Raw genomic sequence first — 23,513 nt, 5'->3', positions numbered from 1 at the left:
CATCTGGGGACAACAACTGCAGGGAGAACACATATTTTCAGATGAACATGGGAGGGCAGAAGGCTGCCTAATACTGAAGCACCCCCAAACAACAAACCAAATGCAACAACTAGTGCAAGCATTCCTGGGGGAAGTTCTGCAGAAGACGGATTTGCATACGGTGATGTCATCCAAGCAGTGGGCCAAAGTTGGCTGGAACCCTCATCTGCATATGAAAAGAGAAAAGGGGTATGCAGGGCATGGCGGCCTTTTGCGGCGCTTGGATGACCCTTAGTTCGCATTAAACACCCCCACCCTCCTTCGGTGTGGGGCTCATGTTGGCCATGCCCCATCCCCTGAAGCATTCAAGCTGATTTCTTGCAGCAGCTTGGCACTGTATCAGCTCCTGAGCTGCTCTGTAAGGCAAGTAAAAGGGTGTGGGCCCTGCAGCACTACCTGTAGTTTGCATTGTGCATTGGAAGGCACAAAGTAAGCAGACAGGAGGAGAAGTCAGGATAGTGCACAAGGGTATAAAAGCGAGTTTCCCACATTTGGGAAAATCACAGGGGTCAGCATACCCAGAATGCAATGAATGAACCTCACCCTGGGAGAACAATCTTCATGACCATGGTATCTCCTATGCAAAATAAGTATGATTTGGGATAGGGCTGGGGAGGGCCGCTGCTCAGGCACATCTCTGTCAAGTAAAGGAGATTCAACTGAGGCAGCACAAGGGAACTCTCATCTGGGGACAACAACTGCAGGGAGAACACATATTTTCAGATAAAAATCTTGGTCATGCTCTGGTTTCTCTTCAGAACGAACAAATCTTTCGCCTTTTATTAAAGATTTCCGTGGAGAGGAGCAAAACCGAGTTTTATCTCAATTTTTGCATGCCCCATCTTTTTGGGGTTTCTTTTATCGGTTTAAAGATAGAATGAGTGTGCTTTAATGTTAGCTCATTTGCATAGAAATGACAGTAAATGTTTGTTTCTTTTCAAACAGAACTTTCTTGACCATGCTACTTGCTTGAAAGATCTGGGAGCACATGGAATACAGTACAAACCATGCTTATAGCAAGGAGAAGCCAGGTGAGAAATCTGCTTACTTTCAAGTTGGGCGCTCACTTTGATCTGAATGAGGACTGCTGGCACAGCATTTAGGCGACAGGTGGAATCTTGGTCATGCTCTGGTTTCTCTTCAGAACGAACAAATCTTTCGCCTTTTATTAAAGATTTCTGTGGAGAGGAGCAAAACTGAGTTTTATCTCAATTTTTGCATGCCCCATATTATTGGGGTTTCTTTTATCAGTTTCTTGTTAGCTTTAATGTAAGTTTATTTGCATAACAATGACTATAAATGTCTGTTTCTTTTCAAGCAGAACTTTCTTGACCATTCTAATTGCTTGAAAGATCTGGGAGCACATGGAAAAGAGTACAAACCATGCTTATAGCAAGGGGAAGCCTGGTGAGAAATCTGCTTTCTTTCTTTCAAATTGGGTGCTCACTTTGCGCTGAATGAGGACTGCTGGCATGGCACTCAGGCGACAGGTGGAATCTTAGTCATACTCTGGTTTCTCTTCAAAACGAACAGATCTTTCGCCTTTTACTAAAGATTTCCGTGGAGAGGAGCAAAACTGAGTTTTATCTCAATTTTTGCATGCTCCGTCTTATTGGGGTTTCTTTTATCGGTTTAAAGATAGAACGAGTGTGCTTTAATGTAAGCTCATTTGCATAGAAATGACAGTAAATGTTTGTTTCTTTTCAAACAGAACTTTCTTGACTATACTAAATGCTTGAAAGATCTGGGAGCACATGGAAAAGAGTACAAACCATGTTTATAGCAAGGGGAAGCCTGGTGAGAAATCTGCTTTCTTTCTTTCAAATTGGGTGCTCACTTTGAGCTGAATGAGGACTGCTGGCATGGCACTCAGGCGACAGGTGGAATCTTGGTCATGTTCTGGTTTCTCTTCAGAACGAACAAATCTTTCGCCTTTTACTAAAGATTTCCGTGGAGAGGAGCAAAACTGAGTTTTATCTCAATTTTTGCATGCCCCATCTTATTGGGATTTTATTTTATCGGTTTAAAGATAGAACGAGTGTGCTTTAATGTAAGCTCATTTGCATAGAAATGACAGTAAATGTTTGTTTCTTTTCAAACAGAACTTTCTTGACCACACTAATTGCTTGAAAGATCTGGGAGCACATGGAAAAGAGTACAAACCATGTTTATAGCAAGGGGAAGCCTGGTGAGAAATCTGCTTTCTTTCTTTCAAATTGGGTGCTCACTTTGAGCTGAATGAGGATTGCTGGCATGGCACTCAGGCGACAGGTGGAATCTTGGTCATGCTCTGGTTTCTCTTCAAAACGAACAGATCTTTCGCCTTTTACTAAAGATTTCCGTGGAGAGGAGCAAAACTGAGTTTTATCTCAATTTTTGCATGCTCCGTCTTATTGGGGTTTCTTTTATCGGTTTAAAGATAGAACGAGTGTGCTTTAATGTAAGCTCATTTGCATAGAAATGACAGTAAATGTTTGTTTCTTTTCAAACAGAACTTTCTTGACTATACTAATTGCTTGAAAGATCTGGGAGCACATGGAAAAGAGTACAAACCATGTTTATAGCAAGGGGAAGCCTGGTGAGAAATCTGCTTTCTTTCTTTCAAATTGGGTGCTCACTTTGAGCTGAATGAGGACTGCTGGCATGGCACTCAGGCGACAGGTGGAATCTTGGTCATGTTCTGGTTTCTCTTCAGAACGAACAAATCTTTCGCCTTTTACTAAAGATTTCCGTGGAGAGGAGCAAAACTGAGTTTTATCTCAATTTTTGCATGCCCCATCTTATTGGGGTTTTATTTTATCGGTTTAAAGATAGAACGAGTGTGCTTTAATGTAAGCTCATTTGCATAGAAATGACAGTAAATGTTTGTTTCTTTTCAAACAGAACTTTCTTGACCACACTAATTGCTTGAAAGATCTGGGAGCTCATGGAAAAGAGTACAAACCATGTTTATAGCAAGGGGAAGCCTGGTGAGAAATCTGCTTTCTTTCATTCAAATTGGGTGCTCACTTTCAGCTGAATGAGAACTGCTGGCATGGCACTCAGGCGACAGGTGGAATCTTGGTCATGCTCTGGTTTCTCTTCAGAACTAACAAATATTTCGCCTTTTATTAAAGATTTCCGTGGAGAGGAGCAAAACTGAGTTTTATCTCAATTTTTGCATGCCCCATATTATTGGGGTTTCTTTTATCAGTTTAAAGACAGAACGAGTGTGCTTTCTTGTTAGCTTTAATGTAAGTTTATTTGCATAACAATGACAGTAAATGTTGTTTCTTTTCAAACAGAACTTTCTTGACCATGCTACTTGCTTAAAGGTCTGGGAGCACATGGAAAACAGTACAAACCATGCAGTATCACAAGAGCCTTTATTTGATCTTTCATGAAGATAGAGCAGAATTGAGGACACGTCAACAATTTCTGCCGAAGGTGGTTCATCTTTCCACATGGTGCCTTTGGCCACTGACACCTTCGTTGAGTCAAAGTCTCTGGCTGTGGTCAGAACTTTGAAAATGTATGTCACCAGAACGGTTCAGATTAGGAAAACAGAGGCTCTGTTTGTCCTGTATGCTCCCAACAGGATTTGGTGTCCTGCTTCCATGCAGACCATTATGCGCTGGATCTGTGGTAAGATTCAGCATGCTCGTTCCACGGCAGGATTGCCGTTACTGAAGTAGGTGAAGACCCATTCTACTAGAAAGGTGGGTTCATCCTTGGCAGCTGGTCGGGGAGTCTCGGCATTGCAACTTTGCCGAGCAGCTATTTAGTAAACACTTTTGCTAAGTTTTACAAGTTTGATACCTTGGCTGATGATAACCTTAAGTTGGGTCATTCGGTGCTGCAGAGTCGTACGCACTCTCCCACCCGTTCAAGAGCTTTGGTATAACCCCATGGTTCTTAATGTGACCCCAGCATCCTCTAGGTCGTATGAGAAAATAGGATTTTAATACCTACCGGTAAATCCTTTTCTCTTAGTCTGTAGAGGATGCTGGGCACCCGTCCCAGTCCATACTGTGTCTGCAGTTATTACTTGTGGTTATACACATGTTGTGTTATGGTTCTGGTCAGCTTTTTGCTGCAATTGTTCATGCCGTTGGCTTGTGTTCTGTTGAATGCCACGTTCTGCGGCATGTTTAAGGTGTGAGCTGGTAAGATGCTCACCTTAGTTTAACAATAAATCCTTTCCTCGAAATGTCCGTCTCCCTGGGCACAGTTCCTATAACTGGAGTCTGGAGGAGGGGCATAGAGGGAGGAGCCAGTTCACACCCTTTGAAAGTCTTAAAGTGCCCATGTCTCTTGCGGATCCCGTCTATACCCCATGGTTCTTAATGTGACCCCAGCATCCTCTACGGACTAAGAGAAAAGAATGCCCTTGCGCACTATCCTGACTTCTCCTCCCGTCTGCTTACTTTGTGCCTTCCAACGCACAATGCGAACTACAGGTGGTGCTGCAGGGCCCACACCCTTTTACTTGCCTTACAGAACAGCTCTGGAGCTGTTACAGTGCCCAGCTGCTGCAAGAAATCAGCTTGAATGCTTCAGGGGATGGGGCATGGCCAACATGAGCCCCACACCAAAGGAGGGTGGGGGTGTTTAATGTGAACTAGGGGTCATCCAAGCACTGCAAAAGGCCGCCATGCCCTGCATGCCCCTTTTCTCTTTTCATATGCAGATGAGGGTTCCAGTCAACTTTGGCCCACTGCTTGGATAACATCACCGTATGCAAATCCGTCTGCTGCAGACCTTCCCCCAGGAATGCTTGTACTAGTTGTTGCATATGGTGCTTCAGTATTAGGCAGCCTTCCGCCCTCCCATGTTCATCTGAAAAGATGTGGTCTCCCTGCAGTTGTTGTCCCCAGACGAGAGTTCCCTTGTGCTTCCTCAGTTGAATCTCCTTAACTTGACGGGGGAGGTGCTGCCCGAGCAGCCCTCCCCAGCCCTATCCCAACTCATATTTATTTTGCATATGAGATCTCTTGATCATGAAGATTGTTCTCACAGGGTGAGGTTCATCCATTATATTTTAAAATAGGAAGGTACGAATTACATATTTGAATTGCATCTATGTGCTGGATTCAAATGTCCCCCCCCCCCCCCTTCCTTTCTCAATTGTGCCCGTCAGCAGCTATTCTAAGGTTGCTGCCAATGGGTGTGACACATTAATTTCTTCTGTGGGGTACACTGGACTCCACAAGGATTCACATTGGGGTGTAGAGTAGGATCTTGATCTGAGGCACCAACCGGCTCAAAGCTTTTGACTGTTCCCAAGAAGCTCAGTGCATTCTCCTCTATAACCCCGCTTCCATGAACAGGGAGCTCAGTTTGTAGTTGGTGCCTTCAGTAGCAGGCCAATTAACAGGGGCCTGCCTCAGGCAGCCTATTCTTAGCTATTAATTTTGACAAGAAAAGAAGAACTTGTTTTATGAGAATCTACAAGGGCTGCAGCAGGCTAGGTCTAATAGACATCTTTACTGCAGCTTCATCACTCCCAGCGGCGCTGTATACTCCCGTGCCCTGGTTGCTGGGTCACTGCAGCGGAGGCTCCGGTTTCATCCTAAGGTCAGTCACACACACACCACCCTTCCGGATCACGAGGCCGCTGCTGAAGGGGAGCGAGGCCGTAGGGGGTGGGCCGTGTGCGCACTGCGGTGGACACTGATTACTGGGCAGCCGCTCCACTAGCCACCAGGTACAGTTAAGGAGCACAGGTCTGGGGGTTTTTCTTCTATATTAACCCAATTTTGTACTGCCCGCAGCGCATTGTGATAGGTAATAGGGCCTGATTCAGGTTGGATTGCAATCACAATAAGCGATCCAACTGCAAAAATTGCTAAGAGCATACGCATGTGCCTGCATTTTCTGCGGCACCCCGCAGAGAATGTGATCGCCTCTGCCTGTCAATCGGGGCGGGGAAGGGGGGGAGAGGTGGGTCAGCAACACTCCATTTCCAAGTCAGGGATGGAGCGGTGCGGGGGCAAGGCTTCAAAATGGGGTCTGCAACGGAGGAGACACAGGGGGCGTGGTCACAGCGACTGTATGACATCACATTCAGCCGCTGTGATCACAAAAATGGTGGCGGCTTCCTGCGCGCACATACAGTCTGCACCAGCAGGAGCCTACACCATTTTTTATGATCACGCTGAACTGCAGTGCGACTGCAATTACAGCATGGTCAAGAAGGGAGGCGTCATGCTGGGTGGCCATGCCCTGTCACTTTGCAGGAGCCAGCACCGCTCACACACTAGTCCCCGGGTGCAGCCCCCAACCCCCGGGACACCCGGAGCAACAAAATGTAGATTCAGGCCACCAGGCCACGCCCCTACCTATGAAACCATGCCTCCTTTTTACCATTGCACTGCTTATCTGCGCGCACTGCATTACAATCTCCCTCGCCACCTCTCTGGGTGTCACCAGTGATAGTGACACCTCTGCCATGCTTGTAGCAGCTGGTCCTAAGATCTACGCCTCAAACCCTGAGTGTTTGCCCTTGTGACTTGTTGATCATCATAGCGAAGCAGATGCTTACAGAAAACTGCAGGGGCTTAGATTGAAAATAAAAAAATTGATAGGGTATAAGGTAGAGAGGAGCGGGTTCGGTTCTCCGAGAACCGAATTCCCCACGAACTCCACGTGGTTTACACTGGTCCGAGGCAGGCTCGGTTGTTCCCGCCTGACTCGGAAAACCTGAACAAGGGAAAATGTCATCATCCCGCTGTCGGATTCTCGCGAGATTCGGATTCCATATAAAGAGCTGCGCGTTGCTGCCATTTTTACTCGTGCATTGAAGAGAGAGCGGAGAGGACGTGGCTATGTTCTCTCAGTGGAAATCTCAATATCAGTGCTCAGTATCAGTGGTTACTTATTGCTGCTCAGTAATACTAGTAGTGTGTCTCTCCTGCTCAGTGTCAGTTCTCAGTAGTATCCTCATCAGTGCTCAGTATCACTGTTCATTGTCTTGTGCTGCATTGTGTTGCTCAGCATAATACAGTACATTACTAATAGTCCAGTGCTGCATCTTGCTGCTCAGTGTCAGTTCTAGTATCCTCATCAGTGCTCACTATCACTGCTCATTGCATTGTGGTGTTCTGTATACTACAATAACATAGTAATATAGTAACATAGTTTTTGAGGTTGAATAGAGGCAAATTGCCCATCGTGTTCAACCTGTTTTAAGTTGTGATGATTCTACATACTTGCTGAATAATGTTTTATGACTAGTTAGCTACTATAACTCATGTTACCCCCGGATTAACCATGTTGATATTTTAAGTATTATAACCTTGGATAGCTTTTTCATTCAGAAATGTATCCATTCCTTTTTTAAATCCAATTACAGAGTCCGCCATTACCACCTTCCCTGGCAGGGAATTCCACATCCTGATTGCCCTAACAGTGAAGAAACCTTTCCTCCATTGCGTTCTGAACTCTCCTCCAGTCGCAGCGAGTGACCACGTGTTCTTTTAATAAATAATTCCTCTGATAACTCTTTGTTATGTATCTTTACATATTTGAAGATATTAATAATATCTCCTCTTAGGCACCTCTTTTCTAGTGTATAAATATTCAGCCTAGTAAGTCTTTCCTTATAGTCCAGTACTTTAAGGCCTTTAATCAATTTAGTCTTCAGGATCTCTGACACTTCCATGAGCAGCAGAGTAGTGCAATGGAAGCATGCTGGGCCCATAACCCAGAGGTCGATTGATCGAAACTATCCTCTGCTATGTGCATTTTTTTTTTTATAATTAAAGTAATCAAAAACTGGGATTGATATTTTGGCACTTTTATTTTTACTTAAAGTACAATAACTTTTATCATTTTAATTTGTTTTAATAGTATATTGACAGCATTGTTTTCTTTAAAAAATCCACTTAATTTTCTTTACCCTATTACTGAAATGGTAATTGACAAAAACAAACTACATTGTCACCAGAAGAGCAATGCAAAATGTACAAGTGATATATGAAAATCATCTTCCATCTTGAATTTCAATGATGCATTGGGACAACAATTTGTGAGAAACATCTTCACCCATAAAGAAAGATTTTCTTAATTCCTTACCTGTGTGCTGATTAGATATCACCTTGTTTTCACATTAAACAGACTTCCCCATGAGGAAGCAGCAAGGATGCAGTGACGTTTCCTGGTGTCAACCTGTATTATTTCAGTAGACATTGAAATGAGGATGCATCTTTGATGCCTTTCCAATGAAGCAAGTTTAATTCAGTAATAGGTGAAAAACCATTCCTACAAAGGTGTTAATCAGAGACTTGGCTTTGTGGACACTTTTCAGAGAGCAAATTTGTTAGCATAAACATAAAATCAGAAAATGAAGAGCTGTTTAATCACTCAATTGGACTTTTCTGCCAGCATAATTTTTTTTCTCTGCAACTCACTGCTAAATTGTGCTTCCTAGCTGTTTTTTTATAAAATCACTTAATCAAATCTAACTCTGATTACATCAGAGAAGGCCAGGTACCCTACACCATAAGGGGGGTTTTTGAAATTTTGACTTGTCTACTTAAAGATCACCAAAATCTGATTACAAGGTCAATTACATCCCTGGGTGGGATTGAACCACCAACCTTTTGGTTAATAGCCAAACATGCTAACCGATTGCGCCACAGAGACACCTTGCGAAAGTCAATACTGACAAAGGCTAATAAGCATTCATCTAGAACGTTTCCTAGAAAAACTTTAAAAAGTCAATAATCTGGAGAATTTTTGTAAGAAACACATTGGTACTTTCCCATGATGAGTGAGTGCTTCAGGATTTCTTGCACTTACATGGGCTATTAACCAAAAGGTTGGTGGTTCAATCCCACCCAGGGATGTAATTGACCTTGTCATCAGATTTTGGTGATCTTTAAGTAGACAAGTCAAAATTTCAAACCCCCTCTTATGGTGTAGGGTACCTGGCCTTCTCTGACGTAATCAGAGTTAGATTTAATTAAGTGATTTTATAAAAAACAGCTAGGAAGCACAATTTAGCAGTGGGTTGCAGAGAAAAAAATAACATTTTAAACCTACCGGTAATTTTTTTTTCTCGTAGTCCGTAGAGGATGATGGGGACTCCGTAAGGACCATGGGGGATAGACGGGCTCCGCAGCAGACATGGGCACTTTAAGAAAGACTTTAGATCTGGGTGTGCACTGGCTCCTCCCTCTATGCCCCTCCTCCATACCTCAGTTAGAGAAACTGTGCCCAGAGGAGACGGACAGTACGAGGAAAGGATTTTTGTTAATCCAAGGTCAAGATTCATACCAGCCACACCAATCACACCGTATAACTTGTGATATACTACCCAGTTAACAGTATGAAAACAACATAGCATCAGTCCAAGACCGATGAAAACTAACATATAACCCTTATGTAAGCAATAACTATATACAAGTCTTGCAGAAGTAGACCGCACTTGGGACGGGCACCCAGCATCCTCTACGGACTACGAGAAAAAGATTTACCGGTAGGTTTAAAATCTTATTTTCTCTTACGTCCTAGAGGATGCTGGGGACTCCGTAAGGACCATGGGGATTATACCAAAGCTCCCAAACGGGCAGGAGAGTGCGGATGACTTTGCAGCACCGATTGAGCAAACAGGAGGTCCTCCTCAGCCAGGGTATCAAACTTATAGAACTTTGCAAAGGTGTTTGAACCAACTTTGACCCACTGCTTGGATGACATCACCATATGCAAATCCATCTGCGGCAGGCCTTCCCCCAGGAATGCTTGCACTAGTTGTTGCATTTGGTTTGTTGTTTGGGGGTGCTTCAGTTTTAGGCAGCCTTCTGCCCTCCCATGTTCATCTGAAAATATGTGTTCTCCCTGCAGTTGTTGTCCCCAGATGAGAGTTCCCTTGTGCTGCCTCAGTTGAATCTCCTTTACTTGACAGAGATGTGCCTGAGCAGCGGCCCTCCCCAGCCCTATCCCAAATCATACTTATTTTGCATAGGAGATACCATGGTCATGAAGATTGTTCTCCCAGGGTTAGGTTAATTCATTGCATTCTGGGTATGCTGACCCCTGTGATTTCCCCAAATGTGGGAAACTCAACTGCATTATTTGTGGTAGTGGGGGACTGTGTTTGTGCTTTCCTCTGGTCAGCTCTGGTAAAAGTCAGATTTCTTTGTCTCAGATCTTCCTCTAGCCTTGTTCTTCTTTCGAGAGTTCCCTTGTGCTGCCTCAGTTGGATCTCCTTCACTTGACAGGGGGGTGCCCGAGCAGCGACCCTCCCCAGCTCTAGCCCAACTCCTACTTACCTGCCAGGTGAGATACTATGATCATGAAGATGCTTCTCCCAGGGCAAGGCTCACCCATTGCACTCTGGGTGTGCTGCCCCTGCGATTTCCCCAAATGTGGGAAACTTGACTGCATAATTTGTGTTTCCCCTGGTCGGCTCTCATATAATTCAGATCTCTTTGTCTCAGGTCTCTCTCCAGCCTAGTTTGCTGTCTGTTTCCACTTCTTTTTTCTTGAGCCCCTCCCTTCTATACCCTTGTGCACTATCCTGACTTCTCCCGTCTGCTTACTTTGTGCCTTCCAACGCACAATACAAACTACAGGTAGTGCTGCAGGGCCCACACCCTTTTACTTGCTTTACAGAGCAGCTCTGGAGCTGTTACAGTGCCCAGCTGCTGCAAGAAATCAGCTTGAATGCTTCAGGGGCTGGGGCATAGCCAACATGAGCCCCACACCGAAGGAGGGTGGAGGTGTTTAATGCGAACTAGGGGTCATCCAAGCGCCGCAAAAGGCCGCCATGCCCTGCACACCCCTTTATTCTTTTCATATGCAGACGAGGGTTGAAGCCAACTTTGACCCACTGCTTGGATGACATCACCATATTCAAATCCATCTGCTGCAGGCCTTCCCCCAGGAATGCTTGCACTAGTTGTTGCATTTGGTTTGTTGTTTGGGGGTGCTTCAGTATTAGGCAGCCTTCTGCCCTCCCATGTTCATCTGAAAATATGTGTTCTCCCTGCAGTTGTTGTCCCCAGATGAGAGTTCCCTTGTGCTGCCTCAGTTGAATCTCCTTTACTTGACAGAGATGTGCCTGAGCAGCGGCCCTCCCCAGCCCTATCCCAAATCATACTTATTTTGCATAGGAGATACCATGGTCATGAAGATTGTTCTCCCAGGGTTAGGTTCATTCATTGCATTCTGGGTATGCTGACCCCTGTGATTTCCCCAAATGTGGGAAACTCAACTGCATTATTTGTGGTAGTGGGGGACTGTGTTTGTGCTTTCCTCTGGTCAGCTCTGGTAAAAGTCAGATTTCTTTGTCTCAGATCTTCCTCTAGCCTTGTTCTTCTTTCGAGAGTTCCCTTGTGCTGCCTCAGTTGGATCTCCTTCACTTGACAGGGGGGTGCCCGAGCAGCGACCCTCCCCAGCTCTAGCCCAACTCCTACTTACCTGCCAGGTGAGATACTATGATCATGAAGATGCTTCTCCCAGGGCAAGGCTCACCCATTGCACTCTGGGTGTGCTGCCCCTGCGATTTCCCCAAATGTGGGAAACTTGACTGCATAATTTGTGTTTCCCCTGGTCGGCTCTCATATAATTCAGATCTCTTTGTCTCAGGTCTCTCTCCAGCCTAGTTTGCTGTCTGTTTCCACTTCTTTTTTCTTGAGCCCCTCCCTTCTATACCCTTGTGCACTATCCTGACTTCTCCCATCTGCTTACTTTGTGCCTTCCAACGCACAATGCAAACTACAGGTAGTGCTGCAGGGCCCACACCCTTTTACTTGCTTTACAGAGCAGCTCTGGAGCTGTTACAGTGCCCAGCTGCTGCAAGAAATCAGCTTGAATGCTTCAGGGGCTGGGGCATAGCCAACATGAGCCCCACACCGAAGGAGGGTGGAGGTGTTTAATGCGAACTAGGGGTCATCCAAGCGCCGCAAAAGGCCGCCATGCCCTGCACACCCCTTTTTTCTTTTCATATGCAGACGAGGGTTGAAGCCAACTTTGACCCACTGCTTGGATGACATCACCATATGCAAATCCATCTGCTGCAGGCCTTCCCCCAGGAATGCTTGCACTAGTAGTTGCATTTGGTTCGTTGTTTGGGGGTGCTTCAGTTTTAGGCAGCCTTCTGCCCTCCCATGTTCATCTGAAAATATGTGTTCTCCCTGCAGTTGTTGTCCCCAGATGAGAGTTCCCTTGTGCTGCCTCAGTTGAATCTCCTTTACTTGACAGAGATGTGCCTGAGCAGCGGCCCTCCCCAGCCCTATCCCAAATCATACTTATTTTGCATAGGAGATACCTTGGTCATGAAGATTGTTCTCCCAGGGTGAGGTTCATTCATTGCATTCTGGGTATGCTGACCCCTGTGATTTCCCCAAATGTGGGAAACTCGACTGCATTATTTGTGGTAGTGGGGGACTGTGTTTGTGCTTTCCTCTGGTCAGCTCTGGTAAAAGTCAGATTTCTTTGTCTCAGATCTTCCTCTAGCCTTGTTCTTCTTTCGAGAGTTCCCTTGTGCTGCCTCAGTTGGATCTCCTTCACTTGACAGGGGGTGCCCAAGCAGCAATCCTCCACAGCTCTAGCCTAACTCCTACTTACCTGCCAGGTGAGATACTATGATCTTCACTGTTAGGGCAATCAGGATGTGGAATTCCCTGCCAGGGAAGGTGGTAATGGCGGACTCTGTAATTGGATTTAAAAAAGGAATGGATACATTTCTGAATGAAAAAGCTATCCAAGGTTATAATACTTAAAATATCAACATGGTTAATCCGGGGGTAACATGAGTTGTAGTAGTTAACTAGTCATAAAACATTATTCAGCAAGTATGTAGAATCATCACAACTTAAAACAGGTTGAACACGATGGGCAATTTGCCTCTTTTCAACCTCAAAAACTATATTACTATATGTTACTATATTACTATGTTACTGTAGTATACAGAACACCACAATGTAATGAGCAGTGATAGTGAGCACTGATGATGATACTAGAACTGACACTGAGCAGCAAGATGCAGCACTGGACTATTAGTAATGTACTGTAGTATGCTGAGCACCACAATGCAGCACAAGACAATGAGCAGTGATACTGAGCACTGATGAGGATACTACTGAGAACTGACACTGAGCAGGAGAGACACACTACTAGTATTACTGAGCAGCAATAAGTAACCACTGATACTGAGCACTGATATTGAGATTTCCACTGAGAGAACATAGCCACGTCCTCTCCGCTCCCTCTTCAATGCACGAGTAAAAATGGCGGCAACGCGCAGCTCTTTATATGAAATCCGAATCTCGCGAGAATCCGACAGCGGGATGATGACATTTTCCCTTGTTCAGGTTTTCCGAGTCAGGCGGGAACAACCGAGCCTGCCTCGGACCAGTGTAAACCACGTGGAGTTCGTGGGGAATTCGGTTCTCGGAGAACCGAACCCGCTCCTCTCTACCTTATACCCATATATTTTTTTATTTTCAATCTAAGCCCCTGCAGTTTTCTGTAAGCATCTGCTTCGCTATGATGATCAACAAGTCACAAGGGCAAACACTCAGGGCTTGAGGCGTAGATCTTAGGACCAGCTGCTACAAGCATGGCAGAGGTGTCACTATCACTGGTGACACCCAGAGAGGTGGCGAAGGAGATTGTAATGCAGTGCGCGCAGATAAGCAGCGCAATGGTAAAAAGGAGGCATGGTTTCATAGGTAGGGGCGTGGCCTGGTGGCCTGAATCTACATTTTGTTGCTCCGGGTGTCCCGGGGGTTGGGGGCTGCACCCGGGGACTAGTGTGTGAGCGGTGCTGGCTCCTGCACAGTGACAGGACATGGCCACCCAGCATGACGCCTCCCTTCTTGACCAATCTGTAATTGCAGTCGCACTGCAGTTCAGCGTGATCATAAAAAATGGTGTAGCCTCCTGCTGGTGCAGACTGTATGTGCGCGCAGGAAGCCGCCACCATTTTTGTGATCACAGCGGCTGAATGTGATGTCATACAGCCGCTGTGACCACGCCCCCTGTGTCTCCTCCGTTGCAGACCCCATTTTGAAGCCTTGCCCCCGCACCGCTCCATCCCTGACTTGGAAATGGAGTGTTGCTGACCCCCCTCTCCCCCCCTGCCCCGATTGACAGGCAGAGGCGATCGCATTCTCTGCGGGGTGCCGCAGAAAATGCAGGCACATGCGTATGCTCTTAGCAATTTTTGCAGTTGGATCGCTTACTGTGATTGCAATCCAACCTGAATCAGGCCCTATTACCTATCACAATGCGCTGCGGGCAGTACAAAATTGGTTTAATATGGGAGAAAAAACCCCAGACCTGTGCTCCTTAACTGTACCTGGTGGCTCGTGGAGCGGCTGCCCAGTAATCAGTGTCCACGCCAGTGCGCACACGGTCCACCCCCTACGGCCACGCTCCCCTTCATCAGCGGCCTCGTGATCCGGAAGGGCGGTGCGTGTGTGACTGACCTTAGGAAGAAACCGGAGCCTCCGCTGCAGTGACCCAGCAACCAGGGCACGGGAGTATACAGCGCCGCTGGGAGTGATGAAGCTGCAGTAAAGATGTCTATTAGACCTAGCCTGCTGCAGCCCTTGTAGATTCTCATAAAAAAAGTTCTTATTTTCTTGTCAAAATTAATAGCTAAGAATAGGCTGCCTGAGGCAGGCCCCTGTTAAGTGGCCTGCTACTGAAGGCACCAACTACAAACTGAGCTCCCTGTTCATGGAAGCGGGGTTATAGAGGAGAATGCGCTGAGCATCTTGGGAACAGTCAAAAGCTTTGAGCCGGTTGGTGCCTCAGATCAAGATCCTACTCTACACCCCAATGTGAATCCTTGTGGAGTCCAGTGTACCCCACAGAAGAAATTAATGTGTCACACCCATTGGCAGCAACCTTAGAATAGCTGCTGACGGGCACAATTGAGAAAGGAAGGGGGGGGGGACATTTGAATCCAGCACATAGATGCAATTCAAATATGTAATTTGAACCTTCCTATTTTAAAATATAATGGATGAACTTCACCCTGTGATAACAATCTTCATGATATAGAGATCTCATATGCAAAATAAGTATGAGTTGGGATAGGGCTGGGGAGGGTGGCTGCTCGGGCAAGCCCCTTCCCCGTCAAGTTAAGGAGATTCAACTGAGGAAGCACAAGGGAACTCTCGTCTGGGGACAACAACTGCAGGGAGACCACATTTTTTCAGATGAACATGGGAGGGCGGAAGGCTGCCTAATACTGAAGCACCATCAAATATCAAACCATATGCAATAACTAGTACAAGCATTCCTGGGGGAAGGTCTGCAGGAGACGAATTTGCATACGGTGATGTCATCCAAGCAGTGGGCCAAAGTTGGCTGGAACCCTCATCTGCATATGAAAAGAGAAAAGGGTTATGCAGGGCATGGCGGCCTTTTGCGGCGCTTGGATGACCCCTAGTTCGCATTAAACACCTCCACCCTCCTTCGGTGTGGGGCTCATGTTGGCTATGCCCCAGCCCCTGAAGCATTCAAGCTGATTTCTTGCAGCAGCTGGGCACTGTAACAGCTCCAGAGCTGCTCTGTAAGGCAAATAAAAGGGTGTGGGCCCTGCAGCACTACCTGTAGTTCGCATTGTGCGTTGGAAGGCACAAAGTAAGCAGACGGGAGAAGTCAGGATAGTGCGCAAGGGCATAGAAGGGAGCGGCTCAAGAAAAGAGAAGTGGAAACAGACAGCAAACTAGGCTGGAGAGAGACCTGAGACAAAGAGATCTGAATTATACGAGAGCCGACCAGGGGAAACACAAATTATGCAGTCAAGTTTCCCATATTTGGGGAAATCGCAGGGGCAGCACACCCAGAGTGCAATGGTTGAGCCTTGCCCTGGGAGAAGCACCTTCAAGATCATAGTATCTCACCTGGCAGGTAAGTAGGAGTTGGGCTAGAGCTGGGGAGGGTCGCTGCTCGGGCACCCCCCTGTCAAGTGAAGGAGATCCAACTGAGGCAGCACAATGGAACTCTCGAAAGAAGAACAAGGCTAGAGGAAGATCTGAGACAAAGAAATCTGACTTTTACCAGAGCTGACCAGCGGAAAACACAAACACAGTCCCCAACTACCACAAATAATGCAGGCGAGTTTCCCACATTTGGGTAAATCACAGGGGTCAGCATACCCAGAATGCAATGAATGAACCTCACCCTGGGTGAACAATTTTCATGACCATGGTGTCTCCTATGCAAAATAAGTATGATTTGGGATAGGGCTGGGGAGGGCCGCTGCTCAGGCACATCTCTGTCAAGTAAAGGAGATTCAACTGAGGCAGCACAAGGGAACTCTCATATGGGGACAACAACTGCAGGGAGAACACATATTTTCAGATGAACATGGGAGGGCAGAAGGCTGCCTAATACTGAAGCACCCCCAAACAACAAACCAAATGCAACAACTAGTGCAAGCATTCCTGGGGGAAGGCCTGCAGCAGATGGATTTGCATATGGTGATGTTATCCAAGCAGTGGGTCAAAGTTGGCTTCAACCCTCATCTGCATATGAAAAGAGAAAAGGGGCGTGCAGGGCATGGCGGCCTTTTGCGGTGCTTGGATGACCCCTAGATCGCATTAAACACCCCCACCCTCCTTTGGTGTGGGGCTCATGTTGGCCATGCCCCATCCCATGAAGCATTCAAGCTGATTTATTGCAGCAGCTGGGCACTGTAACAGCTCCAGAGCTGCTCTGTAAGGCAAGTAAAAGGGTGTGGGCCCTGCAGCACTACCTGTAGTTTGCATTGTGCATTGGAAGGCACAAAGTAAGCAGACGGGAGGAGAAGTCAGGATAGTCCACAAGGGTATAGAAGGGAGGGGCTCAAGAAAAAAGAAGTGGAAACAGAGAGCAAACTAGGCTGGAGAGAGACCTGAGACAAAGAGATCTGAATTATACGAGAGCCGACCAGAGGAAACACAAATTATGCAGTCAAGTGTCCCACATTTGGGGAAATCGTAGGAGCAGCACACCCAGTGTGCAATGGGTGAGCCTTGCCCTGGGAGAAGCACCTTCCTGATTATAGTATCTCACCTGGGTGTGCTGCCCCTGCGATTTCCCCAAATGTGGGAAACTTGACTGCATAATTTGTGTTTCCCCTGGTCGGCTCTCATATAATTCAGATCTCTTTGTCTCAGGTCTCTCTCCAGCCTAGTTTGCTGTCTGTTTCCACTTCTTTTTTCTTGAGCCCCTCCCTTCTATACCCTTGTGGACTATCCTGAATTCTCCTCCTGTCTGCTTACTTTGTGCCTTCCAATGCACAATGCAAACTACAGGTAGTGCTGCAGGGCCCACACCCTTTTACTTGCCTTACAGAGCAGCTCTGGAGCTGTTACAGTGCCAAGCTGCTGCAAGAAATCAGCTTGAATGCTTCAGGGGCTGGGGCATGGCCAACATGAGCCCCACACCGAAGGAGGGTGGGGGTGTTTAATGCGAACTAAGGGTCATCCAAGCGCCGCAAAAGGCCGCCATGCCCTGCATACCCCTTTTCTCTTTTCATATGCAGATGAGGGTTCCAGCCAACTTTGGCCCACTGCTTGGATGACATCACTATATGCATATCCGTCTTCTGCAGACCTTCCCCCAGGAATGCTTGTACTAGTTGTTGCATTTGGTTTGTTGTTTGGGGGTGCTTCAGTATTAGGCAGCCTTCTGCCCTCCCATGTTCATCTGAAAATATGTGTTCTCACTGCAGTTGTTGTCCCCAGATGAGAGTTCCCTTGTGCTGCCTCAGTTGAATCTCCTTTACTCTAAAACTTGTAAAACTTAGCAAAAGTGTTTACTAAATAGCTGCTCGGCAAAGTTGCAATGCCGAGACTCCCCGACCAGCTGCCCAGGATGAACCCACCTTTCTAGTAGAATGGGTCTTCACCTAATTCAGTAACGGCAATCCTGCCGTGGAATGAGCATGCTGAATCTTACCACAGATCCAGCGCATAATTGTCTACATGGAAGCAGGACACCCAATCCTGTTGGGAGCATACAGGACAAACAGAGCCTCTGTTTTCCTAATCTGAACCGTTCTGGTGACATAAATTTTCAAAGTTCTGACCACAGCCAGAGACTTTGACTCAACGAAGGTGTCAGTGGCCAAAGGCACCATGTGGAAAGATGAACCACCTTCGGCAGAAATAGTTGACGTGTCCTCAATTCTGCTCTATCTTCATGAAATATCAAATAAAGGCTCTTGTGATACTGCATGGTTTGTACTGTTTTCCATGTGCTCCCAGATCTTTCAAGCAAGAAGCATGGTCAAGAAAGTTCTGTTTGAAAAGAAACAACATTTACTGTCATTGTTATAGAATTTGGGAGAAAAAACAAGAAGAAATCTGCACTGTTGACGCACTGGACAGAATGAATGAATCATAAAATATAACCTTTATTAAGTATGTATTAAAATTGGATAAATATTAATATTATTATCCCAAACTGCAGTGAAACATAAAGGTTAAAATCACAGAACTAACATACATGTGCATAAGAAGAATAAAGAGATGTGAAAAAAAGGTTTAAAAAGCGTGTCCGTGTGTGATTATTTTTGAAGGCACAACCCTGGCGGGGTTGTTTATATAGATTTATATGTTGCTAATAATCACTTTCTAGCGTAATGTTATTAAATAGCTGTTAGTATCTATGTCGTCAGGTACCACTGGGTCGTATCCTATATACTCCTGTGGGAAACTTGACTGCATAATTTGTGTTTCCCCTGGTCGGCTCTCGTATAATTCAGATCTCTTTGTCTCAGGTCTCTCTCCAGCCTAGTTTGCTGTCTGTTTCCACTTCTCTTTTCTTGAGCCGCTGCCTTCTATGCCCTTGTGCACTCTCCAGACTTCTCCTGTCTGCTTACTTTGTGCCTTCCAACGCACAATGCAAACTACAGGTAGTGCTGCAGGGCCCACACCCTTTTACTTGCCTTACAGAGCAGCTCTGGAGCTGTTACAGTGCCCAGCTGCAGCAAGAAATCAGCTTGAATGCTTCAGGGGCTGGGGCATAGCCAACATGAGCCCCACACCGTCGGAGGGTGGAGGTGTTTAATGCAAACTAGGGGTCAGCCAAGCGCCGCAAAAGGCCGCCATGCCCTGCATGCCCCTTTTCTCTTTTCATATGCAGACGAGGGTTGAAGCCAACTTTGACCCACTGCTTGGATGACATCACCATATGCAAATCCATCTGCGGCAGGCCTTCCCCCAGGAATGCTTGCACTAGTTGTTGCATTTGGTTTGTTGTTTGGGGGTGCTTCAGTATTAGGCAGCCTTCTGCCCTCCCATGTTCATCTGAAAATATGTGTTCTCCCTGCAGTTGTTGTCCCCAGATGAGAGTTCCCTTGTGCTGCCTCAGTTGAATCTCCTTTACTTGACAGAGATGTGCCTGAGCAGCGGCCCTCCCCAGCCCTATCCCAAATCATACTTATTTTGCATAGGAGATACCATGGTCATGAAGATTGTTCTCCCAGGGTTAGGTTCATTCATTGCGTTCTGGGTATGCTGACCTCTGTGATTTCCCCAAATGTGGGAAACTCAAATGCATTATTTGTGGTAGTGGGGGACTGTGTTTGTGCTTTCCTCTGGTCAGCTCTGGTAAAAGTCAGATTTCTTTGTCTCAGATCTTCCTCTAGCCTTGTTCTTCTTTCAAGAGTTCCCTTGTGCTGCCTCAGTTGGATCTCCTTCACTTGACAGGGGGGTGCCCGAGCAGCGACCCTCCCCAGCTCTAGCCCAACTCCTACTTACCTGCCAGGTGAGATACTATGATCATGAAGTTGCTTCTCCCAGGGCAAGGCTCACCCATTGCACTCTGGGTGTGCTGCCCCTGCGATTTCCCCAAATATGGGAAACTTGATTGCATAATTTGTGTTTCCCCTAGTCGGCTCTCATATAATTCAGATCTCTTTGTCTCAGGTCTCTCTCCAGCCTAGTTTGCTGTCTGTTTCCACTTCTTTTTTCTTGAGCCCCTCCCTTCTATACCCTTGTGCACTATCCTGACTTCTCCTCCTGTCTGCTTACTTTGTGCCTTCCGATGCACAATGCAAACTACAGGTAGTGCTGCAGGGCCCACACCCTTTTACTTGCCTTACAGAGCAGCTCTGGAGCTGTTACAGTGCCAAGCTGCTGCAAGAAATCAGCTTGAATGCTTCAGGGGCTGGGGCATGGCCAACATGAGCCCCACACCGAAGTAGGGTGGGGGTGTTTAATGCGAACTAAGGGTCATCCAAGCGCCGCAAAAGGCCGCCATGCCCTGCATACCCCTTTTCTCTTTTCATATGCAGATGAGGGTTCCAGCCAACTTTGGCCCACTGCTTGGATGACATCACTGTATGCAAATCCGTCTTCTGCAGACCTTCCCCCAGGAATGCTTGTACTAGTTGTTGCATTTGGTTTGTTGTTTGGGGGTGCTTCAGTATTAGGCAGCCTTCTGCCCTCCCATGTTCATCTGAAAATATGTGTTCTCCCGGCAGTTGTTGTCCCCAGATGAGAGTTCCCTTGTGCTGCCTCAGTTGAATCTCCTTTACTTGACAGAGATGTGCCTGAGCAGCGGCCCTCCCCAGCCCTATCCCAAATCATACTTATTTTGCATAGGAGATACCATGGTCATAAAGATTGTTCTCCCAGGGTGAGGTTCATTTAATTGCATTCTGGGTATGCTGACCCCTGTGATTTCCCCAAATGTGGGAAACTCAACTGCATTATTTGTGGTAGTGGGGGACTGTGTTTGTGTTTTCCTCTGGTCAGCTCTGGTAAAAGTCAGATTTCTTTGTCTCAGATCTTCCTCTAGCCTTGTTCTTCTTTCGAGAGTTCCATTGTGCTGCCTCAGTTTGATCTCCTTCACTTGACAGGGGGGTACCCGAGCAGCGACCCTCCCCAGCTCTAGCCCAACTCCTACATAACTGCCAGGTGAGATACTATGATCATGAAGGTGCTTCTCCCAGGGCAAGGCTCACCCATTGCACTCTGGGTGTGCTGCTCCTGCGATTTCCCCAAATGTGGGAAACTTGACTGCATAATTTGTGTTTCCCCTGGTCGGCTCTCGTATAATTCAGATCTCTTTGTCTCAGGTCTCTCTCCAGCCTAGTTTGCTGTCTGTTTCCACTTCTCTTTTCTTGAGCCGCTGCCTTCTATGCCCTTGTGCACTCTCCTGACTTCTCCTGTCTGCTTACTTTGTGCCTTCCAACGCACAATGCAAACTACAGGTAGTGCTGCAGGGCCCACACCCTTTTACTTGCCTTTCAGAGCAGCTCTGGAGCTGTTACAGTGCCCAGCTGCTGCAAGAAATCAGCTTGAATGCTTCAGGGGCTGGGGCATAGCCAACATGAGCCCCACACCGACGGAGGGTGGAGGTGTTTAATGCGAACTAAGGGTCATCCAAGCGCCGCAAAAGGCCGCCATGCCCTGCATACCCCTTTTCTCTTTTCATATGCAGATGAGGGTTCCAGCCAACTTTGGCCCACTGCTTGGATGACATCACCGTATGCAAATACGTCTTCTGCAGACCTTCCCCCAGGAATGCTTGTACTAGTTGTTGCATTTGGTTTGTTGTTTGGGGTGCTTCAGTATTAGGCAGCCTTCTGCTCTCCCATGTTCATCTGAAAATATGTGTTCTCCCTGCAGTTGTTGTCCCCAGATGAGAGTTCTCTTGTGCTGCCTCAGTTGAATCTCCTTTACTTGACAGAGATGTGCCTGAGCAGCGGCCCTCCCCAGCCCTATCCCAAATCATACTTATTTTGCATAGGAGATACCATGGTCATGAAGATTGTTCTTCCAGGGTGAGGTTCATTCATTGCATTCTGGGTATGCTGACCCCTGTGATTTCCCCAAATGTGGGAAACTCGACTGCATTATTTGTGGTAGTGGGGGACTGTGTTTGTGCTTTCCTCTGGTCAGCTCTGGTAAAAGTCAGATTTCTTTGTCTCAGATCTTCCTCTAGCCTTGTTCTTTTTTTGAGAGTTTCCTTGTGCTGCCTCAGTTGGATTTCCTTCACTTGACAGGGGGGTGCCCGAGCAGCGACCCTCCCCAGCTCTAGCCCAACTCCTACTTACCTGCCAGGTGAGATACTATGATCAGGAAGGTGCTTCTCCCAGGGCAAGGCTCACCCATTGCACTCTGGGTGTGCTGCTCCTACGATTTCCCCAAATGTGGGACACTTGACTACATAATTTGTGTTTCCTCTGGTTGGCTACTCGTATAATTCAGATCTCTTTGTCTCAGGTCTCTCTCCAGCCTAGTTTGCTGTCTGTTTCCACTTCTCTTTTCTTGAGCCCCTGCCCTTGCCCTTGTGCACTCTCCTGACTTCTCCTGTCTGCTTACTTTGTGCCTTCCAACGCACAATGCAAACTACAGGTAGTGCTGCAGGGCCAACACCCTTTTACTTGCCTTACAGAGCAGCTCTGGAGCTGTTACAGTGCCCAGCTGCTGCAAGAAATCAGCTTGAATGCTTCAGGGGCTGGGGCATAGCCAACATGAGCCCCACACCGACGGAGGGTGGAGGTGTTTAATGCGAACTAAGGGTCATCCAAGCGCCGCAAAAGGCCGCCATGCCCTGCATACCCCTTTTCTCTTTTCATATGCAGATGAGGGTTCCAGCCAACTTTGGCCCACTGCTTGGATGACATCACCGTATGCAAATCCGTCTTCTGCAGACCTTTTCCCAGGAATGCTTGTACTAGTTGTTGCATTTGGTTTGTTGTTTGGGGGTGCTTCAGTATTAGGCAGCCTTCTGCTCTCCCATGTTCATCTGAAAATATGTGTTCTCCCTGCAGTTGTTGTCCCCAGATGAGAGTTCCCTTGTGCTGCCTCAGTTGAATCTCCTTTACTTGACAGAGATGTGCCTGAGCAGCGGCCCTCCCCAGCCCTATCCCAAATCATACTTATTTTGCATAGGAGATACCATTGTCATGAAGATTGTTCTCCCAGGGTGAGGTTCATTCATTGCATTCTGGGTATGCTGACCCCTGTCATTTCCCCAAATGTGGGAAACTCGACTGCATTATTTGTGGTAGTGGGGGACTGTGTTTGTGCTTTCCTCTGGTCAGCTCTGGTAAAAGTCAGATTTCTTTGTCTCAGATCTTCCTCTAGCCTTGTTCTTTTTTCGAGAGTTTCCTTGTGCTGCCTCAGTTGGATCTCCTTCACTTGACAGGGGGGTGCCCGAACAGCGACCCTCCCCAGCTCTAGCCCAACTCCTACTTACCTGCCAGGTGAGATACTATGATCAGGAAGGTGTTTCTCCCAGGGCAAGGCTCACCCAATGCACTCTGGGTGTGCTGCTCCTACGATATTCCCAAATGTGGGACACTTGATTACATAATTTGTGTTTCCTCTGGTCGGCTCTCGTATAATTCAGATCTCTTTGTCTCAGGTCTCTCTCCAGCCTAGTTTGCTGTCTGTTTCCACTTCTCTTTTCTTGAGCCGCTCCCTTCTATGCCCTTGTGCACTATCCTGACTTCTCCCGTCTGCTTACTTTGTGCCTTCCAACGCACAATGCAAACTACAGGTAGTGCTGCAGGGCCCACACCCTTTTAC

General features: G+C 46.9%; 20 non-coding genes and 4 pseudogenes across 20 annotated transcripts; 20 read left to right on the top strand and 4 right to left on the bottom strand.

Annotated features, from left to right (window-relative positions):
* Window positions 1–505: 505 nt before the first annotated feature.
* On the bottom strand, window positions 506–633 carry LOC135016750 (U1 spliceosomal RNA; annotated as a pseudogene).
* Window positions 634–777: 144 nt separating this feature from the next.
* LOC135016779 (U5 spliceosomal RNA) lies at window positions 778–893 on the top strand. The gene has a single exon (XR_010214773.1). It is a non-coding gene; the product is annotated as a U5 spliceosomal RNA (small nuclear RNA).
* A 270-nt stretch (window positions 894–1,163) lies between these two features.
* LOC135016788 (U5 spliceosomal RNA) lies at window positions 1,164–1,279 on the top strand. Its single transcript, XR_010214782.1, has one exon. It is a non-coding gene; the product is annotated as a U5 spliceosomal RNA (small nuclear RNA).
* Window positions 1,280–1,543: 264 nt separating this feature from the next.
* Window positions 1,544–1,659, top strand: LOC135016770 (U5 spliceosomal RNA). Its single transcript, XR_010214764.1, has one exon. It is a non-coding gene; the product is annotated as a U5 spliceosomal RNA (small nuclear RNA).
* A 274-nt stretch (window positions 1,660–1,933) lies between these two features.
* LOC135016772 (U5 spliceosomal RNA) lies at window positions 1,934–2,049 on the top strand. The gene has a single exon (XR_010214766.1). It is a non-coding gene; the product is annotated as a U5 spliceosomal RNA (small nuclear RNA).
* Window positions 2,050–2,324: 275 nt separating this feature from the next.
* Window positions 2,325–2,440, top strand: LOC135016782 (U5 spliceosomal RNA). Its single transcript, XR_010214776.1, has one exon. It is a non-coding gene; the product is annotated as a U5 spliceosomal RNA (small nuclear RNA).
* A 274-nt stretch (window positions 2,441–2,714) lies between these two features.
* On the top strand, window positions 2,715–2,830 carry LOC135016765 (U5 spliceosomal RNA). Its single transcript, XR_010214759.1, has one exon. It is a non-coding gene; the product is annotated as a U5 spliceosomal RNA (small nuclear RNA).
* A 275-nt stretch (window positions 2,831–3,105) lies between these two features.
* On the top strand, window positions 3,106–3,221 carry LOC135016797 (U5 spliceosomal RNA). The gene has a single exon (XR_010214791.1). It is a non-coding gene; the product is annotated as a U5 spliceosomal RNA (small nuclear RNA).
* Window positions 3,222–9,968: 6,747 nt separating this feature from the next.
* Window positions 9,969–10,132, top strand: LOC135016734 (U1 spliceosomal RNA). The gene has a single exon (XR_010214736.1). It is a non-coding gene; the product is annotated as a U1 spliceosomal RNA (small nuclear RNA).
* Window positions 10,133–10,284: 152 nt separating this feature from the next.
* LOC135016690 (U1 spliceosomal RNA) lies at window positions 10,285–10,426 on the top strand (annotated as a pseudogene).
* Window positions 10,427–11,118: 692 nt separating this feature from the next.
* On the top strand, window positions 11,119–11,282 carry LOC135016712 (U1 spliceosomal RNA). Its single transcript, XR_010214717.1, has one exon. It is a non-coding gene; the product is annotated as a U1 spliceosomal RNA (small nuclear RNA).
* A 152-nt stretch (window positions 11,283–11,434) lies between these two features.
* Window positions 11,435–11,576, top strand: LOC135016688 (U1 spliceosomal RNA; annotated as a pseudogene).
* Window positions 11,577–12,268: 692 nt separating this feature from the next.
* On the top strand, window positions 12,269–12,432 carry LOC135016815 (U1 spliceosomal RNA). Its single transcript, XR_010214808.1, has one exon. It is a non-coding gene; the product is annotated as a U1 spliceosomal RNA (small nuclear RNA).
* A 3,304-nt stretch (window positions 12,433–15,736) lies between these two features.
* On the bottom strand, window positions 15,737–15,899 carry LOC135016727 (U1 spliceosomal RNA). The gene has a single exon (XR_010214732.1). It is a non-coding gene; the product is annotated as a U1 spliceosomal RNA (small nuclear RNA).
* A 152-nt stretch (window positions 15,900–16,051) lies between these two features.
* LOC135016654 (U1 spliceosomal RNA) lies at window positions 16,052–16,215 on the bottom strand. The gene has a single exon (XR_010214668.1). It is a non-coding gene; the product is annotated as a U1 spliceosomal RNA (small nuclear RNA).
* Window positions 16,216–16,889: 674 nt separating this feature from the next.
* LOC135016752 (U1 spliceosomal RNA) lies at window positions 16,890–17,045 on the bottom strand. The gene has a single exon (XR_010214747.1). It is a non-coding gene; the product is annotated as a U1 spliceosomal RNA (small nuclear RNA).
* A 2,361-nt stretch (window positions 17,046–19,406) lies between these two features.
* On the top strand, window positions 19,407–19,570 carry LOC135016817 (U1 spliceosomal RNA). Its single transcript, XR_010214810.1, has one exon. It is a non-coding gene; the product is annotated as a U1 spliceosomal RNA (small nuclear RNA).
* Window positions 19,571–19,722: 152 nt separating this feature from the next.
* LOC135016731 (U1 spliceosomal RNA) lies at window positions 19,723–19,857 on the top strand (annotated as a pseudogene).
* Window positions 19,858–20,559: 702 nt separating this feature from the next.
* LOC135016646 (U1 spliceosomal RNA) lies at window positions 20,560–20,724 on the top strand. Its single transcript, XR_010214660.1, has one exon. It is a non-coding gene; the product is annotated as a U1 spliceosomal RNA (small nuclear RNA).
* Window positions 20,725–20,876: 152 nt separating this feature from the next.
* On the top strand, window positions 20,877–21,039 carry LOC135016722 (U1 spliceosomal RNA). Its single transcript, XR_010214727.1, has one exon. It is a non-coding gene; the product is annotated as a U1 spliceosomal RNA (small nuclear RNA).
* A 670-nt stretch (window positions 21,040–21,709) lies between these two features.
* On the top strand, window positions 21,710–21,873 carry LOC135016814 (U1 spliceosomal RNA). The gene has a single exon (XR_010214807.1). It is a non-coding gene; the product is annotated as a U1 spliceosomal RNA (small nuclear RNA).
* Window positions 21,874–22,025: 152 nt separating this feature from the next.
* LOC135016714 (U1 spliceosomal RNA) lies at window positions 22,026–22,189 on the top strand. Its single transcript, XR_010214719.1, has one exon. It is a non-coding gene; the product is annotated as a U1 spliceosomal RNA (small nuclear RNA).
* A 668-nt stretch (window positions 22,190–22,857) lies between these two features.
* On the top strand, window positions 22,858–23,021 carry LOC135016631 (U1 spliceosomal RNA). The gene has a single exon (XR_010214646.1). It is a non-coding gene; the product is annotated as a U1 spliceosomal RNA (small nuclear RNA).
* Window positions 23,022–23,173: 152 nt separating this feature from the next.
* LOC135016743 (U1 spliceosomal RNA) lies at window positions 23,174–23,336 on the top strand. Its single transcript, XR_010214743.1, has one exon. It is a non-coding gene; the product is annotated as a U1 spliceosomal RNA (small nuclear RNA).
* Window positions 23,337–23,513: the final 177 nt, after the last annotated feature.

The sequence above is a fragment of the Pseudophryne corroboree genome, unplaced genomic scaffold (genome assembly GCF_028390025.1).
Source record: "Pseudophryne corroboree isolate aPseCor3 unplaced genomic scaffold, aPseCor3.hap2 scaffold_302, whole genome shotgun sequence".
Classification (NCBI taxonomy): domain Eukaryota; kingdom Metazoa; phylum Chordata; class Amphibia; order Anura; family Myobatrachidae; genus Pseudophryne; species Pseudophryne corroboree.
This window is presented reverse-complemented; position numbering and strand designations above follow the sequence as displayed.